This window comes from Nyctereutes procyonoides, unplaced genomic scaffold, assembly GCF_905146905.1.
Source record: "Nyctereutes procyonoides isolate TBG_1078 unplaced genomic scaffold, NYPRO_anot_genome, whole genome shotgun sequence".
In the NCBI taxonomy this organism is placed as follows: domain Eukaryota; kingdom Metazoa; phylum Chordata; class Mammalia; order Carnivora; family Canidae; genus Nyctereutes; species Nyctereutes procyonoides.
Genome location: NW_026575121.1, coordinates 7,097,352 through 7,117,440, shown reverse-complemented (window position 1 = coordinate 7,117,440; position 20,089 = coordinate 7,097,352). Strand labels below are relative to the sequence as shown.

The window sequence follows — 20,089 nt, the reverse complement described above, 5'->3', positions numbered from 1 at the left end:
AAATTAATCTTGGTGACCTATTTGGGCAAATCAAAGTTGTGGGACATGCATTTATTTAAAAGGAAAATGCAAAGAATATTTAGAACAGCAACTCCAGATAAGGGGACAGAGATAAGACTTTAATTAGAAGAGTTTCAATATTCACATATTTACATAAATGTTGAAAAGATAAAAGCCTTCTGATAGGGTAATAAAGATGAACAAAAGTAATAATTCCACATTAACTCTGTAGAAAATGGAAAGAGAGTGTCCGTGACTAGTCCTGTTCCCCCACTGGCTGTTTACAGAAGCCCTGTTGTAGGTACTTTGCAGATGCTCCCCAAATGCATGCTAGTTCACTGAGCTCACCTATGACAAGCCCTCTGCACCCCAGGCATAAGTGAGTGAAACACACATAAGAGAATGATGTCAATGGTATAATTAAGCTGAATCACCTCTCCTACAGTGACAAACAACATGCCATTATCCTACTTGTCGCTCCCTGGAAACACCATCCCTTTACCTGAGCATGGTGAGCTCTCTTTCCTCCACGTCTTATAGAGATGATATCATGCTGGCTGCAGAGACCTGTAAAATAAAGGCCATCTTGTTAGAAGAAACTCTGAACATCAATTTCAGAGAGCTGTGTGAACGCATGTAAGCAGATGCAAGGTTTCACTTGCAAAGTTTGAGCTGAACACTGCCCTTTCCCTATTCCTAGCCATTCCAACTGACTGCCCCTGGAGAACGTCCCTGCATGGTGCTAACCTGGTAACAATCACTAAATGTGAAGGTCTTATCATAAACACACCCCATGAACTGTCAATCTTCCAAAGAATATTTCTGCTTTTAAAGTAGTCCTTGTAGGGATCCCTGGGTGGCGCAGCGGTTTGGCGCCTGCCTTTGGCCCAGGGCGTGATCCTGGAGACCCCGGATCGAATCCCACGTCAGGCTCCCGGTGCATGGAGCCTGCTTCTCCCTCTGCCTGTGTCTCTGCCTCTCTCTCTTTCTCTCTGTGACTATCATAAATAAATAAAAATTAAAAAAATAAAAATAAAAAAAAAATAAAGTAGTCCTTGTAAAAAAATAAAAAATAAAAAAAAATAAAGTAGTCCTTGTTGCCAAAGTAGCTCCATCAGGGCTCATGCAAGAGCGAGGGCCTCCCAAATCTACAAAAGCCTAAATAAATAAAGCTGTATATTAATTAAAGGCAGTACAACTTAAAGTATCATTCCAAAGCAGTTTGGGGGGCTGACCAGTACAGGTTTACAATTTTTAAGTGTGAGATGGCCTTCTTACAAATTTTCTAAGATGAAATAACCGTTAGATACTTATAAGTTTTCTTTCAGAAAATCTGTTGTGCAAACCATAAAAATGCAACTACACATTTTCATAGGATAAATCCCAACTTTATTTTCTAGAAAGTATTTTCAAGTCTTATTACTCAAGTTGGACCCATGTACCAGCAACATCAGCATCACCAGGGAGCCTGAAATATCGCACCTGAGCGCCTACCTGAGACCTACTGAAATAGAATCTGCATTTTACCAAAACCATTAGGTTATTCTGAAGCACATTTAAAGTCTGAGAAGCATGGTTCCGAAGTGCATTATGCATCTGGCCTGTGATTACTAGAATCACAAGAAATAAGCTGCCTGAAACTTCTAAGACTGTCCTCTGGTGTCCGGGAGTTAATGAAATCCATCACTAATCTGGGAATCTACTGAACTCCCCAGTAACCACTTCCTGTTGCCTAAATCAACTTTTCATTTCCAGAACATGTATGCTAATTGTAAACTGGTATCTAAAAGCATATCATACTTCTAGAAGGATTTTGTTTTATAGTCAAAAGACCAGCAGTGGGGGCCATTCATTCATTCTATAACCGGTTATTGAACATCTCGTTAGGTGATCTGTAATAACAAACATTGCACAAAGAGCCCAAAAGTGGAAGGACAGAGTTTTTAAACTGAATTGTAGGTCTAACATGGAAAGGTCAGCCCAGAAAACCAGGCTGCAGAGGTGGGTACAAGTGCACACTGGAATCCTAGGAAGGCTTCCTGAACTCAGCTTTGAAAAAAATAAAAAGATGAAAGATTTTTCAAAAAGTAGCCTACCTAAGGCACAGTGAGTGTAGGGTTAGGTTAGGCAAGTACCTAGACCAGCAATGAGAGTCAACTATCTCACTTAGAAAAAACACTGGATTGTGTTTCACATAGGTTTTTGGGTTTTTGTTTTAAAGTTTTATGTATTTATTCATGAGAGACACAAAGAGAGAGTCAGAGACACAGGCAGAGGGAGAAGCAGGCTCCCTGTGGGGAGCCAGATGCGGAACTCGATCCCAGAACCCCGGATCATGACCTGAACTGAAGGTGCCCCTTATAAGTTTTTTTTTAAACTTCTTTCAATATTTGTGTGGATGAGCTATAAATGTGGCGGCCCTTAGGAACATTTTTCCCCCTTTCAATCCTCCTACCTGTAGACAAGGAGGAATGGTAAACATCAAATGCAAGAAGCCCTAACTCAGAAGTCTGTGGAGCGCGGCAAGGGGGCAGGGATAGCAGAACCGTGCCTCCACATTTACTATTTGATCACAGAGAGTGTCAATGAAACCACAACCAGCAATTCAGGGACCATAAAGAGAATTGCATTAAAGTTAATACAGAAGTCAGGAATATGTCTCAGGCAAGGGACACTGGCTATTTGACAGGTGCACCGCTGAGAGCAATCGAAGGCTCTCAGTGTGGCCACCGTGTGCTCACCCCTCTCTGTGCCTCTCTCTTCTCTGTGCATTTAAATAGTTCTTACCCTTTCTCCTTGCCCCTCACTTACTCTGGTGATTTCTCTCATTCATCTTCCTTCTCCATTAGTACTTTCAGGTGTACTCTAACCCAACTCTAATTCAACTCTCCTCTTTTTCTTTTCAATCCGGCTGCTTCTCCACACCCTCCTTTTGTGAAAAGGAGATAAGGGAGAGAAGCAAGGACAACCGAACATCTTTCTACTCTCTCCCCTTGGTCTCTCTTCCCTTTGCTCCACTAATACCCCACACTTCTGTTCCCCTCTTCTACACTCTCTTTCCTTTCCTAGAGTCAATCTCCGTTATCAGTATAGAGCCAGTTCTCCCAAGCACAGAGCTTAGAAATACGATAGAACTGCTGGCTTCTTCTACTGTCCCACTGTCATACTTGGAGTTTCCAGATTCTCCTAACCTGCCTGGGCAACAATTGAGAAGAAAAAAAAAACTTTAAAAATGTAGTAATTTAGCATTTTCTTAGTTTTAAAATGTCAAACAATTATGGATTATCCAGCTGCTTTGCTGAATGGGTACAAAAATATAAAATATACTAGGCAAAAGGGTTTCATTTTACCCCTAGTTTTCCTTAAGTGCCATTCCCTCCAACCCACCATGAATCCAACCTTTTCATTAGTCTTCTCCCTCTTTGTGCAGATCCCCTAGACCCTCCTGGAACGACTGAAATGTGCCTCATTACCAGCCCAAAGAAGATTAATGACACAGGTCAGAGTTAACTGAGTGCTTCTTGACAAAGACACAATGTAGCACACAAAAAGGCTCATTTAACACCCCATCAGGAAGCCTTACAAGTTACAGCTTAATAAATATATGAAGATTATTGTAATACAGAAAATGTCTGGTACCACTTCCCACATGAAATGCACTTACAGAGAACTCTACAGAGTAGACTGTTGATATGGCAATCTCACACATACTCTCTGAATTGCAGAAAAGCAATTTGGTTTTCTTTAGGCATTTCACTCTATTTTCAACCCCTGTGAACTATCGGCAAAACTTTGTAGACAAATCCTAGTCTTTTATCCCAGTCCTTAGATGTAGAATATGCCCCTTGCTTATAGTATATGCTTCCAAAATATTTGATGAAAGAATGAGTTAATTAACCAAACAATCAACTGACCAATCGATAGAGGCCTAAGACGCAACAGATGAAGTAGCTGGAGGAAAACACTATCACAACTAAAGCACTTTGGAAATTCCAACATTTTGGCCTTGTTATCTAATCCTATAGTCAAAATAGGGTCTTAGATGTAACTCGCCTCCAAGATCTAGTAAACAGAAGAGGGGCTGATTGGGTCGGGACACTGAGCAGTCCAATGTGACAACCAACATTCTAATAGCAAACTAGCAGATAGAAAACTCTAAAAAGTGGACAAAAGTTCTAAAAAAAAAACACACAGTTAGCTTGGGATAAATTAGTCCTTCCATTTGTTCCCATGATATATACCCTTTTATTACTGATAGTCTCATCACACCATTATACTTCCTCAATAGTTTCTATGTCACACTAGGGAGTGAAGACCTGGGCACAGCCAACCCCCCACCAAGATTTCCTAAGCAAACCAAGAAAGCTCCAGAATGGATTCACTATAGGCTCTGATCCTACCTTGGATAAGAGGAAGAGGAGACATGATAAGGTCATGCCTAAACAGAACCTGAAGAGTCCCCATCTCCCTGGATTCACCTCAGAATGCAGGGACCACATTAGCAGTTCCCCAAAACAGCAAAACAGGGACTTCCATATCAATCAAACAGGAGTCAGTGACTCCATATCAATCAAACAGGAGTTAGAGGCAGAGCAGGGCTAGCCCGCAGTGGTAATTTGTTCTATCTTGCTCTGAATCTCTTCATAATTTTTAAAAAATATATTTTATTATGTATAATCAACAGTGTTCCAGAAATTGAAATTCACTTTCTTCATGTTAAAAAAAAAAACTCTAAGAGGTCCTTTTTAACCCTAACATCATCAGGCAGAGATGGTCACCCCTCCAGAAAAGAACTCCTCAGAAACCTATCTATCACACAGGAAGAACTACCCGTGCTAACTTTCAACTCCGGTGCTCCCTCAGACTTGAATCAATTTTAACAAATGCCCTGCACTCACATCTGAAAAGAAGGATTGACCCTTTGAAGAAAAGACTTTGACAGCTCTAGGACACATGTATTTTAATTGAAATCTGATCTCGAGTAAAGCATCTGAATGACAGAACAATGGAAACAGAAAAAAATATTTTAAAACAATCCCTAGATATTACTTACATTACTATATCATGAGACTCTGATTTGTTAGCATTCAACAAACAGGGTTTTCTAGTAATAAGGAATTGAAGAAAATATAGCATTTAACTCTTTTACCCTCTAAATTTCATTTTGAGGTTTTCAGCAATCTAGTTGGCTAGCTGTGTAAGAATCCCAGCTCTACAATTTCAGTCATATCTATATAGTATGATAAGCATTTCCAGAAAGAAAAAAAATAGCTATATTTGCCATCTGTACTCACTACCTAAAGTTCTGCAGCTGTGTTTTTGCACTGGGGCATTAAGAATGGAAAAGAGAAGTGGGGAGGAATCTGATACCCACCCCCAAAGCCAGTTTTAAGTGCCTTCTCCCCATGTGATTCCCATGTTATCTTTTCAACATCAATTTTCTGTTCAGTTTTTCCAGTACCTCAACATCTTTGGATTTCTTATATTCTCATCTCAATAAGCTAGTGCTTATGGGAACGATAAAAAAAAACTACTTTCTTCCACAATATTTGTGTGCATGTGTATATATAGTGTGTTCATCTGTTACACGATTTCCAAATCTGAACTTAAGATCAAATAGTCAAACAGCACATACCAACCAAGAGCTACAGAATGAAAACAGATCAATGAAGGAGTACCTCTTGCCACCACTGCCACTACGTTCCTAAAAGATGTAATCTGGAAAAGCTACTTCTCAGTCCCTTGATCCAGCCAAGCCCTCCATTAAACAGATCTTCCAGACAGAGGAGACTGGGTGAATGCCTCTATCAGAGATCACCACATATTTTCATAGTTTACAAGGATAAAGCAATTACAGCTTTAGTCGTTCATGAACAAAGCCTCTTTAACATCTTAATGAGAACATTAAACTCAGTTTCACTTGGTTTGGCCTCCCCAGAAAGTCTGTTAGCCTTAGAGAAAGTTTCTTTAAAAAGCAGTAATGAAATTGCAGGCCTGTCTGTGCCCCATAGGGCATGACTGGGTCACAAACACTGGCTGCATTATTTTCCTCCTGAACAAGCCTATATATTTTGATAAGACTACAGTTTGGTAAATGAGAGAAGGCACCTGAAGAAATACCCTCCTCGTTTGCAGTATTTGTGTGCTTGTGTGTGCTCACTCATTTTATATCTGACTTGTCTCCTAATTCGCTTTTATGTTATACACAGCTTTGACTACAATGTGTGACTCAATAAATGTTCAATCATACTTTTCTGCTATTTTCCCTTAATCATTTTCTACTGCGTCTGTTCTCTTCTTGCAATGTGACTGATTCTCTCCAAGGCTACCAACTGCTGTTCGCCTGGAGACCCATTAAATTCAGCAGACAACCAAGAGAGCTTCAGAAGCCAAAGGTGAACAAGAAATCATTCTCAGACTCAGTGACTTAGCATGAATGTCTGCCTCTTCTTCTGAACAAAACCTGAAGCAGTGTACAAGAGAGTTCATCATCTTGAAAACTGAGCAGAAGAGGAAAGCCAAAGGGTCTTAGTTAATATGCAGGTAATTTGTGACATTTACCGAACACCTACTGTGGACTAAGAACTATTCTAGGTTGTGGGGTACGGTCAGGAATAAGGCAGACAAGACCTCCATGCACACAGAGTTTAAGATCTAGCTGGAGAGACAGGTAGTAAACACCAACACCAACACCATGTTAGAAGGTCGCTAAGTGCTCTGAAGACCATACAACAGGGTGATGTGATAAGACAGGCTAGTTAAATAGGGTGGACAGGAAAAGCCCAGCAGAGCAAAAAGCTATAACAAATCCTTAAGGTCATGAAAAGACCTGCAGGAACCTTAAATGCATGTTACTAAGTAAAAGAAGATAATCTGTATGATTCCAACTATATGACATTCTGGAAAAGGCAAAACTCTGGTGGAGATAGTAAGAAGATCAGTGGTTACCAGGGATTGGGGAGAGGAAGAGATGAGAGGCATAGCACAGAGGATTTTCACACAGCGAAATGATTCCATATAATATTATACAAGGGTAGATACACGTCATCATATTGTTGTCAAAGGCCATAAAATGTGCAACACTAAGCATGAACCCTGAGGTAAACTATGGGCTCTGAGAGGTAAGGACACATCAGTGGAGGAGCACCAATTGTAACAAATGCATCACTCTGGGGTGGGATGTCCACCACGGAAGGGACTGTGCACGTGGTGGGGTAGGGGACAGGAGACACAGGAGAACTCTATGCACTTCCTGCTATGTTTTACTGTGAACCTAAAACTGCTCCAAAAAAATCAAGTCTATTTTTAAAAAATCCTTAAGGTAAGAAAGTGGGGGGCAGCCCGGGTGGCTCAGCAGTTTAGCGCCGCCTTCGGCCCAGGGCATGATCCTGGAGACCCGGGATCAAGTCCCACGTCAGGCTCCCTGCATGGAGCCTGCTTCTCCTTCTGCCTGTGTCTGAGCCTCCCTCTCTCTCTCTGTCTCTCATGAATAAATAAATAAAAATATTTTTTAAAAAAGTGGGGTGTGTTGAGCTAAAAGAAGCTCAGTTTTACTGGAATCTAGTGAACAAGGCAGAGAGGAATGACATGGAGGTGAGTAAAAGGGTCATGGTTAGACGTCTGAGTGTGACCCTAAAAGCACCAGGAGTCACCGCCTAGTTTTAAGCAGGGCTCATTTCAGTGTGTTTTATTCTGAAACGTTGCCCTGGCTACTGTGTGGAAAATGGAGTATAGACAGGCAACCAACAGAGGCTGGTGATGGTGGTCTGGTGGAAGGTGGGAGAAGTGGGTGGGTTTGAAAATACATTTGAAAGAAGAGCTGACAGGACTGGTGATGGGGAGACTGGATGTGGGGGGGGTGAGGGAGAAAGAGAATCAAAGATGTTTTCTGAATGGGAGGAGACAGTATTTCCGGAGATGGAGAAGATCCCCGGGGAACCACCTACGAGGATCACGCAAGGTGCCATGTACCATGTGGTGGACCTACAGAAGCTGTAGGGGTGTCTGCATCCACCAAAGAAGTCAAGTTCCGCTTGTGTGATCCCTGCCTTCATGTGAATAACAAATGTACGTGTGTGCGAGTCATGGACATTCATACACTCATCTATATCCAAGCGGATATATGTGAATATATATAACATTTAGGAAGTGGTTTTTGCAATTTTAAAGCAAATACATCACCTCAGTAATCTTTCAAGGACTAAAGAGAAAGATATTGTTATTTCCATTCACTTGTAAGGGAGCTGAGGGAAAATAAGGTGAAGGGTCTTGTTGAAGATCACACAGCAAGTGACCAGCAGAGCTGAAGCTGGGAAACAGGTGTCCTTGTAGGAGATCACACCATACATACATCACACACTCCTGTGTATCATCCAGAATGCACAGGGAGCCCTGCAAGCGCTGCTCTCAACGTTGAGAACACACATTCTGGATGCGGAAGGGCTGCTGCTGCCACCTTGCCTGTAGCTCATCCTGTCTGGATGCTATTTAAATAATCTAGAAGATGTGGCTGACAAAACTTTAAAAAAAAAAATCAGTAACACTGAAGCAAACCTTACACAGAGCAAATCAAACACTAAAGTGAATGTGACACAGATTTTTAAATGGACGTTTTAACTACAAGTAACATGGTCCCCGTGCACAAACTCTCCAGAAACCCTCCTAGGGGTTATACAGATGGAGCTTCCTCATCAACGGAAGGAACGCATGTGCCCGTGACTCACTGGCATAACATTATCTCCTTATACACTTCATCTGGAATTCCTCTTCTGTTCCTCAGGTTTCTCAAAGAGCACCAAAAGCCTGAACAAATTTTAGGAAAAGGGAAAACAAAAACTCTAGAATCAAAGAGCTAACAGGTTTGGTTTTTGCAACATCACTTAAGAGGGTAAAATTCAGCCAGGTGCAGTTAGCACTGAAATAAGTCAGATCATACTTCAGGAAGACAAACACTGGGGACAGGACTGGGAGGCCTGGACATGCTGTTTAGTCTGTGTACTACCTATACAAGTTTTAAAAATAGACTTCATTCTGCCAGGCTCTCCCTCAGAAGCTGTGAGGACTCCCACCTCACAACATTTAGAAGTCTGAAAGGGAAACAGTGAGGGGGTGTCTGCCTCTGTGTTTGTCCCTGTGAGTCATACATTCTCTGTTCTTTCTGAATGTGGGTTGTTTGTTTTCTTGTTGATTTGCAGACTTCCTCTCTACTGCTTTTCTCTAATAATGTTTCTCCAAAGGACCCCTCCAGAGACAGCACAGTCCCATTAATGGACAACATGACCACAGTCAGTGGTTCTCACAATAACTAGACTGAGAATGCCTGGGTTCGGAAGAAAGAGTTTAAGATGCTTGGTCAGTTACACCCCACCCCCCATCCTTCAACCTGGAGATTGATAAAATCATTTTTCTGGGCTAAAATCGTGTATGATAATGGGAACCACTCTCCTCTGCCACTGGTTTTCTTACTAAGTGCTTTCATGAAGATATATAAGGGATATGCTCTCAGCACGCACAGAAGGACAGTTGACACGGAGAACACTCAGGTGGCTCACTCTGAAAGTCTCTGCAGGCTCTCAGCAAGGTTCCATTCACATCAAGATCCTCCACCCAGGCCTTATCTATTCCTGTCCATTCTATCCTAGGGAACGCTTTTTACTGCATGGACACACCATCTTCTCATACCATTAGATTTTTTTTTCTTTTTGGGTAGGAGGGTAATTGAGATTACCAAGTGAATTCAGAAAAGACAGATGGCAAGAGTCAAGGCAAAATGGGGGTAATTCATAGGAACCTAACTCGGAGAGCCTGCTCCTACAAAGAGCCTAAGCCCGTGATCAAGATAGAGGCCTGGGGAGTGTAGACAAATACAATACTAGGACTGACTGGGAAAAAAGCAGTGGATTAGAAACCAAGGAGAGATTCAAGGTGGTGGCCTTCTAACACCACTATGAGGCAACTCCATAGGCCAGGAGCAGAGGTTGCAAGGATGCCAATGGTACCTGTTATAGGAAACTAGGAAACGGTGAGGAATCAAGCAGGCAAAAATCAGGTAAATATTGATACTCTTACCCCCTTGTAGTCAAAACCATCTCTTTCCATTTATTTTTCTATATTTTTCCTTCCTTCACAGCCTGATCCCAATATTAAATAGCCTATTATCTTCACATGACACCTGAAACTTTGGCCTGCCAATTATCATAGTGAGCATCCTATGAAGATCTGTGCACAAGCACACACTGTAACTGTCTTTGCAAAGCACTTTTCACATCTATTGTGTCATTTAGTCTCCACAACATTATGTAACATACGCACTTAAATAAATAAATCTAGGCCCAAAGAGATTAATCTTGTACAAGAGAAAGAACTTTCATTCAAACCCAGATCATCTCTCTTTTTTAAGATTTTATTTATTTATTTGAAAGAGAGAGAGCACAAGCAGGTAGGGGTATGGGGGAGGGAGAAAGAATCTGAAGCAGACTTTATACTGAGTGTAAAGCCAACACGGGGCTCAATCCTACCACTGTGAGATCATGACCTGAGCCACAACCAAGTCAGACACTCAACTGACTGAGCCACCCAGGTGCCACCAAATCCAGATCTTGACTTGAACTCCTGTGCTTTTAGAATATGGTGGTGGTATATTTCTTGTATTTATTCTTCTCTAACTCTATATGCCTTAAATTTCATTCATCTAGACTTTCATGCATTCAGAAAAGCAAAAAAAAAAGGTGCGGCAAAAAAAATCAACATTTGATTCCCCACTTACTTGGAAATCTGGGATATGCTACAATAAGTGTTGTGCCTATAATATAGGTATACAGAATACTGGACAGGGAAGCTATCCTGCAGCCTGAAGGTACAGAGAAAAAAAAAAGTTTGCCTTGTTTAGTCAATCCAAGCCAAGCCAGCATCACCAACTTGGCACCCACAAGCAATTTTTAAAAATGGGGGTACCTGTGTGGCTCAGTCTGTTAAGCATTGACTTTTGATTTCAGCTCAGGTCATGGTCATCTGAGTTGTGAGATTGAGCTCCCCTTTGGGCTCCATGCTGGTGTGAAGCCTGCTTGAGATTTTCTCTCTCCCTCTTCCTTCCTCCACACCCCCGTCCTGCTTGCACATGCTTTCTCTTAAAAAAAAAAAAAGGATCTGCTAATTACAAATAATATAAGTCTATGTTCATGACTAACCAATGTTTTTTTTAATTAAAAAATCCCTCAAATAAAAGAGGTATGATCTTAAAGTAATAGCACTGAATCTATAGGCTAAAATAGAAAACAATCACCTTCATATGATTTTATCATATATTATTCTGTAGTTCAAATTTTCTCTTAATTCATATCTGCCTCTTCTTGAGTCCAGCATAAAGCTGCTTCTCAAGTGTTTGTTGAATGGAGAGATGGAAGGACATATAAATGAAAGAATTCATATGTCCATCAAGCTACCCTCCAGGTCAGGTGAAGAATGAAATGTCACTTGACTCAGACACAACAGACCAAACCTAGGATTTGCAATCACAGGGATCCAGTCTCAAATCGTGCTGTTTGCCAACTATATCACTGTGAGCAAATTAACTCACCTCTTAATTCCAGGCTTCCTCACAATCAAGATGGGGAGAACACTGAGCACCATGTAGAACTGGTGTGCCAGTTAAATGAAGTCACAGATTTGGCCACTGCCTGGGCTGTAGAAGTTCCAAGAGCTTACCTACTCTCCCCTCTCTCTTTATCCCACATTTAGTGTGATCCTGCACACCAGCCTTCATAATAGTATTTCCATATATAAAACCCTCCCGTAAAGCTAATGGCTAAACATCAACTTTATTTACAAAGATGGGTCAATTTCCTCTCCATGAACATTTAACTTTTCTATTTATGGTCTAAAGATAAGTTGTGCCCAGTTGGCGTTCAACAAATTTTGATGCCTTTTGAGTAAATGTCCCAGAGAAGTGAAGCTCACCTTTTATACACCAATACCCCATATTTGAAAGTTTTCTAAAATGTATTGTACACTTACCCACGTTGCTATACGAGCAGGTTGAAAGAACTCTAACCTTTTTTTTTTTTTTTTTTGACTTAGGGTTTGTGGACACAGACTTAAGACATAGCACTGGAATGAAAGGTTTTAATCTTTTGGAGCCTTTTCAAGTTTGTAGATTTGCTCATATTAAATATTCCCAGATTCCTACACTGTGATCCTTCCTTTCATTTCTTCCTGTGGTCAGCAGTTTCATCTCCTGGAAGGCATGAGACACTGGAATTTACAGAACAAAGTCTTTGTCATCTTCAAAGAGTTCACCAGAAATCATTCTCAGATATTTCTCATCTGTGGCCTCATGAACACATATTTGGTAAGAGCTTCAAGGAAGACCCATATAATTCCTGGTCTAAGATTGATTTGTCTATCCCTAGTGTCTTACACATTATAAGGTACTCAACAGATAGTTCTAAATTGAATTAGCAGAGTCAACACTATGCAACCTTTGTAATTTCTGTTTTCTATTTGAGAGTTTGTTCTAATCCACAGCTAGGTCCCTTACTCGTTTGGGGCTGTACACATTTTTATCTGCAACATAAAACAATTGGGTTAAATTATCCTAAGGTTCTTCCCAACATTAATCTCCCATGATCCTATCCTTCTAGGCACAAATATATGTTCTATTTGATAGAAATGCTGGAAATCTGACCACCAGAGAAGTGAAGCTTTAGAGGACATGTGAATAAACAATGCATCCTTTGCCATGTAATCCAGAAACCCTAGCAAGAAGGCACTACCCTTACACCATGGCAGCAAATATAAAAAGAATTAGCTGTTTTCCTCATTTCTCTCACCATTAGTATCATATGTAGGAGCAGAAATATTGGACTTGGAGTGTAAACATATTGATTTTTGTATGTGTGTCAAATGTTCATAAGTGAAAAACCTAGTATTTCTCAAAAGAAGTCAACTACATCCAGGCAAATAAGACCTTAACAGATTTTTTTCCCCTAACAACTACATCTAGAGCTTCATTGACCCTTCGTTCCAACCTATTTCTTCAAATACCACTCAGTTCATATATTAACTTACCAGCTACATTTGCTTAAATAATACTAAAGTTTCTCTCTTTGCACAGAAATTCAACTTTCTTAAACTAGAGCCTAACTTTCTTTATTAAAACAAAGATTTCCAAATTAAAGGAGTTCATAGGTTTGACACAGAAAGGAAATAGGTGCAAAAGTCAAACATTTATACACAAGACCACCTGGGAAGTCATGGTAAGCACAGCTACTGTGGACAGCTTTCTCTTCCGGCCAGGATGGTGTTCCTGTAATTGAATGTTATATGAATTCAAGGTATACTTTCCTCAAGCACTGCACCAAATTCTCAAGAGAACACAGAAAATGAATAAAACATACTATCTCTGCCTCAGAGGAGATGCAGCGAAGCCAGACATATAAGAGCAGTAACACTGGAAAAGAACTGCCTAGGACGTAATCCCAACTTTTCCATAATTAGCTGGGAAACTTGGACAAGTGTCTTTACCTTTCTAATGCAGTGTCTTTATCTGTATAACAGTGATAACAGGACCCACCTCACAGTGCTGGGGTGAGGATTACATAAGTCATTACACTCAGGGCATTAAGAACAGTTCCTGGCACACAGTGAGCACTCATGGTTAGCATCACCATCGTGATTGTCTTAACTGTCTCATTATGAACATAATGATCCAGAAGCTAAAACTTTTCATTTTTTATTTAATAAAAGTGAAGTTCTAACAAATTTTAGGAAATGAAAGGGGGAGAAACAAATGGGAAAACTATATTTCCAACAAATTTGATCATTATCTATCCTTGTGTCTTCCTGACAAATCCCAACTACACCCTCCACTCATAGAGATGTAAAGATGGCAGTGAGTGAGGGTGTGGAGAGAGAGTAAAGAAACAGAGAAACATGACAAAGAGGAGAGGAAAGGAGAGAAAAAGAAAGGGTGCAGATGGATTTGTATTTTTCAGTTCTTTAAAGATTCATTTTCATTTAAGAGAGAGAGGGAGTGCATGCACCAGGGAGGGGCAGAGGTAGAGAGTCCAAAGCAGGACCTGTAGGGAGTGGGAAGCCCTACCTGGGGCTCAATCTCACGACCCTGAAATCATGATCTGAGCTGCTCAACAGACTCCTCCACCCAGATGTCTCAAATTTCTGAGTTCTTTAAAGCCCCCAGATAGGCAGGAGTTGAACTGAAGAGAGAATGAGAGAGAGAAGAGGACATTTGCTCAGGCTTGGCCAATCTCTTCCTTCTCTGCTCAGAAAATCCTTCCTCAAGTGTTGGGCTATTTCACTTAGCTTTTCTTTATGTTTCTTTCCACTGTTTACACTTTGTTTCACAGAATATTGGATGTATAAAGGACTTTAGAAGTCACATAATCCTATCCTCTTATTTTATACATGAGAAAAACTGAGGGCCAATAAGACAAAGTCATTGTCCCTGGTTGTACAACTCTAAAGTGGCACAAAATTAAAATGGGGCTCCCTATGCCCCAGGCATGGGTTGTCTCTCCTAGGATGACAAAAGGAGTACATTTACAGAAAAGGAATCTGGCTGGCCTTTGTCCCATTTGGCAGATGCACAAATTTTTATCTTGGGAAGAAAATCTTGAGAAATATTTTTAAATGAATTAACAAGAATCATACTGTTTTTAATTCAATAGACATGTTTTATTATTAACTTCATTGCCTGCTAAGGCTTAAATTAGGTTTTTCTATGCTTGGGCAGGTCCTGCCTAACCAGTAACAGGACAATCAGATTTCAATTAAACAGATATTCCCACTTGGGGCATACACATAAACACACACACACACAGTCTAAAGAGGCACTTAACCAAAACAAAGTTTGAGCCCATTCTTGTCATTCTCCTGGTCTCTGTTTAGGTAAAGAAGATATCAATTATTATAAGATAAAGCTCTTTGACTACAGAAATTTCAAATAATTTATCTTCCAAAAGGAAGAACAAATTTCTTGCTATTGCTCCATATACTATTTCTAATCCATCAACAAAGGCAGCCAAACTACAGCCTTCAACACATTTCCACATCTGGCTTCTGAATGTCTTCAGGATGGTTTGCCCAAACCAGGTCAATAGTCTCCTAAATGTTCAATTTCCTCGCTCCCAGCTTTCAACTCCACAATGGAACACTGAAGTTCTAAAACCAGAAGCTTTCAATACTTTTTAATAAGATATTTTAAAATAGATACTACACATACTCTCCTGTTGTTTATCTCGTATCTTTAAGTATCTTGCTAAAACACTTTGAAACCAGGAAAAGAAATAACCTTTCTCTTTTCCCTCTATCAGGGGTAGCATCGTCGCTCTCATTTGCTTCACTGCGTGGGGTTTCAAAGTTATGATGTCACTATGATTAAAGGAAAGATTCAGGCATTCTTCTCACAGCTGTTTAGACTACAGGAACATCTGAATCTGGGCCACTAAAAATAACTCAGCTCTGCTGTCTAAATAGGTGTTTGCCTTTGGTAGTCTAGACACATATGAAGCGGATTTATCAGCACTGTGTACGGTAAGTATTATTTACATGGATCTATACTATTACTATGTGTTTTGTTTTTCTTTATTTTTCTTTCAAGTTGATACAGGCTGGCCACGTACAGTTGTGGTTGCAGTTCTCAAACGAAATTCAACAATAGGAAAAACAGAAGCCAACATTACAAAAACAATTGCAAAAATCAAATATTCAAGCTCAGGAAGCACTGAACCAAGATTTGGAAGTTTCCAAGGATGGAAAAAAAGTTGCTGCATCCTCCTACCCTGCATGCCAACTAGCAGTGGCCGTTCAGTCTCTCCAGATGCCTCTTAAAAAAAGAAACCCACAAATGTAACAGGAGCTAAGATCCTGGGGGAGCCAATTAGATTTAAGCTGCTTTCAAAATTCTGTAAAAAAAAAATGGAATTAGAAAAGAAACTTGGCACTTGAAATGACATTTTATGTGTTCTGCTTAGAGCCTGTGGAATACTACTCATATAATGACTAGTTGTCACGCTTATAAAATAAACCTTGGGTTTTTAATATAATGGAATAAAGTCATTAGCTGGTGAAACAAACCTAGCTTCAGAGGAAGAATGTGGCACATCAAATCTAATAGGTACCTCATCCTTCATCTTTGGAAGTATCAGGCAAAACATGACAAATTAGGCCAAGGTCAATGGCAGATAACTGCAGAGAAACTCTTCTCTGGCTGGCTGCATATTCCCCTGAGGTTCCTGCAATTGTCTAGCAAAGCTAGGGTAGGGGAAGACCTGTTAAGAAAGGAGGAATTTTCAGATTCATGCCCTGCCCCCCCCCCCGCCCCAGTACAAACTCAATGGTCTTTTGATAACCTGAGGCAGGGGCTGGGAAAGAGGAGAAGCTGTCAGAAAAATTGCAAGTTGCAGAACTTACCTGGAAACATTGAACTATCACTGCTAATAGGCATTCAGGGTAGGAAGATGCAGCAATTTTTTCCCCCTTCCTTAGAAACTTTTAATACATCTTGGTTCAATTCTTCTCAGGGTGTTTGATTTTTGCATTTGTGTTCTGCTTAGTTGGGTTTCAGCTGTTGGTAGGAACAGAGGACCTGGCATCCTCTGACTCCTGGGTCTCTCCAGAGCTCACTAAACTAATGTGATGGCTATTTGTGAATCAGGTATAACCTTTCTTAGTTAGGTGCATAGCAGATGTGTCAAAGACAACAGAATCAGGCAAAAAGCCAGTAAGACTTAAAAAAAAACCAACTTCAGTTGGGTTGCTGGGATGGTTTCTCTTTATTCAAGGATGAAGTAGCCACAGGTCTATCTCCAAGGATGATTTTGTAAAAACCAGACTCTACCTCTGAGACCCTCATTCATTTCTTTACTTCTTTAATCCAGCATCAAAGTAATTGGGTCTTAGAAGCCCACAAAGAGGTAAAGGGAAAGATGCCCTCTTCAAAAACATTCCAGGGTTACTGGGCAAGGACATGCTTTTGTTCTTGGATATGGTGGAATGTTTCAGTTACATCATTTTAATCCTTCTCCTCCTAAAAGGGATGCTTATCTCATTTTCTCTGGTGACAAATACGGATTAGGCACCTAGTCTGTGTCAAGCGCTGAACCATATGTCAGGAAGGACTGGAGGAGAAGAGAACTCCTATTCTGACTCTGCAGAGACTGCTCAAAGCTAATGAAGATGTATATGTCTCTTGGACACCAATTCTAGCAACATTTTTCTGGATATGTCTTCTCAGGGAAGCAAAACTGAAACTAAACCATTGGGACTACATCAGACTAAAAAGCGTTTTTGCACAGAGAAGGAAACCATCAACAAAACAAAATGACAACCTACAGAATGGTAGAAGAGATTTACAAATGATAAATTCAATAAGGGGTTAATATCCAAAATATGTAAAAAATGCATCTAACTCAACACCAAAAAATTACAAATAGTCCAATTAAAAAATAGCCAGAGGAACTGAATAGACATTTTTTCCAAATAAGACATACAGAGAGCCAACAGATACAACATCACTAATCATTAGGGCCATGCAAGTCAAAACCACAATGAGACCTCACCTCATGACAGTAAGAACAGTTAGTATCAAAAAGATAAGAAATAAACAAGTGTTGGTGACGGTGTGGAGCAAAGGGAAGGAACCCTTGCACACTGTTGGTAAGATGTAAATTGATACAGTCACCTCAGAGAACAGTATGGACATTCCCAAAAAAATTAAAAATAGAACTACCTTATGATCCAGAAATTGCACTTCTATTTGCCCAAAGAAAACAAAAACACTAATTTAAAAAGATATATGCACCCCTATACTTACTGCAGCATTATTTACAGTAGCCAAGGTATGGAAGCAACCTAAGGGTCCACTGACAGATGAATGGATAAAGCAGATGTGTTACATATACACAATGAAATATTAACATAATAAAGAATGAAATCTTGCCCTAAGTGACAATATGGATGGGCCTAGAGCATATCAGGCTAAATAAATCAGAGAAAGACAAATACTGTATGATTTCACTTATATATGGAACCCATAACTATAAACAGGAAACAGAAACAGACCCGTAAATACAGAGAACAAACTGGTGGTTGCCAGAGGAAAGGGTTGGGAGAATGGGCAAAATAGGTGAAGAGGATTAAAGGGTACAGACTTCCAGTTGCAAAATAGGTAAGTCATGGGATGAAAACTACAACACAGGGATTATCGTCAATAATATTTTAATAAGGTTGTATGGTGACAGAAGGTGACTACACTTATGGTGTTGAGCAATGCATGATGTACAGAACTGTTGGACCACTGTGCTGTACACACACCTGAAACTAATATAACATTGCATGTCAACTGTACTTCAATCAAAAAAATGTACATGTCTGTGTATCTGTGCAAAGAATCACTCGTCTTTCAAAACCAATCTTTTTCAAGTTCTACCTTAAATATAATCTAGTCCATGATATTGTTCTGATGTCCTAACCAGAAATAACATCTCCCTTACTTGAGCTCCCGTACCTTTTGCTGTTTTGTATTTTAGCTGTTTATGGAACTATCTTATTGCTCCCTTAAATTCTTTAAACGATACTACTTTAATGACTGGAAAGAATAAAGCATGTCAGTAAATGTCAAGTTCTTGAAACCATGATAGAGATATATACCTTCAGTTACCGGAGTCAGAAAAGATTTCCTCCACCTATACTCAATAGGACACTAGAGTTGAATCAGCAAAGAGAAGAGAGAAGAGCCTATCTATATCAAGGAAGAAAATAAGCAAAAGCCTCATGTCCTAGGATGCCTCTTAACACAGACATTTAAATGTAGCAGGTTCTGATGACCCACAATGTGGCCATGAAGGGCAATCAAAATTCTTTTAAAATGGGATCAGCAATCCCATGATAGTACTCCTAATCCACACCAGTGACTGGGGAATAATAGTATCTTTGTTTTTGAGGCCCTGGAACTCCTCTGAGAACCATCACCCTGCAGAGAACAGGTAATCTTCAGAAACAACTGAATTCCCCTGTTTGCATTTACCGCACTGAATGATATGACCTCTTTGGAGAGAAGGAAGGATTAAGAACTTAATTAAACCAATGCTCCGTTATGCACGACAGCCACAGCCAATCACAGACAGTGACCAGCTCTGTCTTTCTCCGAACTTTTTGGAACAATATTTCCCCTAGATAATTACCAAATGGGAACACATACATTGTATCAGCCAAATCCAAACATTTTGTGATCATAATTAAATAGTATCAATACAAATATTTGGGTTTTGGAATGGTTTTCAAAGAAACAGCGTTTAGAATGTCTCTTTAGGGCTGACAGTCTTTAGAAATTACTGTTCCTTAAGAGCTTACTTTCTTTTTGGCCTCATTGTGTAAATCATGCTGCTAGTCCTCAATTTCCCAGGATCCCCAAGGTCATTCTCTACGGTGTTTGCTTTAAAGGCAACTTGGTGCCAAGATCCTGCCTCAGCTTTCATATTCACTTGGATGACCCTTTCCTACACAGAGTCTCTTCATACTTCCCTACAACCAGATCTAGTTGATTTTCTGCAAAAAGTTTCACTTTTCCAGTAACTGCAATCTGCCTCTTGCATAGTTTCCTTCCATTCCCCTGGGCAAGTCGCTGCCAGGAAGGCCAAGGGGAGGAGCTCTTCGATGCTAATGAGGCCTCCATGCAGGACTTCAAGCTAATGGTGAGGAGCCCAGCATGGTAGTTCTCTGGGGAGCCCAGGTGAATGCAAGTGTAAGGGCACAGCTAAGAGTCATTTGAGCACCTTGCTGTTAGCCTAAAACAGGTATTCCAACATCTGAGCAGTGACCTGTAAATGGCTTACAGAATGAAGAAATTAGTCAATGTACTTGGCAATTCAGACCTGAACTACATCAGGTATTAATTCCAAAGGAAATCTGAGAACTGTTAAATGGTGGCAGATTTTCTTCTCTTTGAGGTGCTGGTAGTAGAATAAAGGTTCATAAATTATGGACAACTGAATTCTTCTGCTGTTTTTCATCGTGAGTGTCCAGAGGACTATGAGGTCCACACTGAGCCCAGCTAGTCTTGCCCCCTGGGCAT

General features: G+C 40.2%; 1 protein-coding gene across 4 annotated transcripts in view; it reads right to left on the bottom strand.

The window, feature by feature from the left end:
* ENOX1 (ecto-NOX disulfide-thiol exchanger 1) overlaps positions 1-20,089 on the bottom strand; it is a 550,745-nt gene that overhangs the window by 432,052 nt on the left and 98,604 nt on the right. For 3 of the 4 annotated variants that reach the window (XM_055336178.1, XM_055336176.1, XM_055336180.1), the window contains exon 2: positions 503-567. The gene's annotated coding sequence lies outside the window, so the exon portion shown is untranslated. Of the gene's footprint in view, positions 1-502; positions 568-10,953; positions 10,983-20,089 lie in introns of those variants that run through there. The other variant, XM_055336177.1, reaches the window with a different exon arrangement.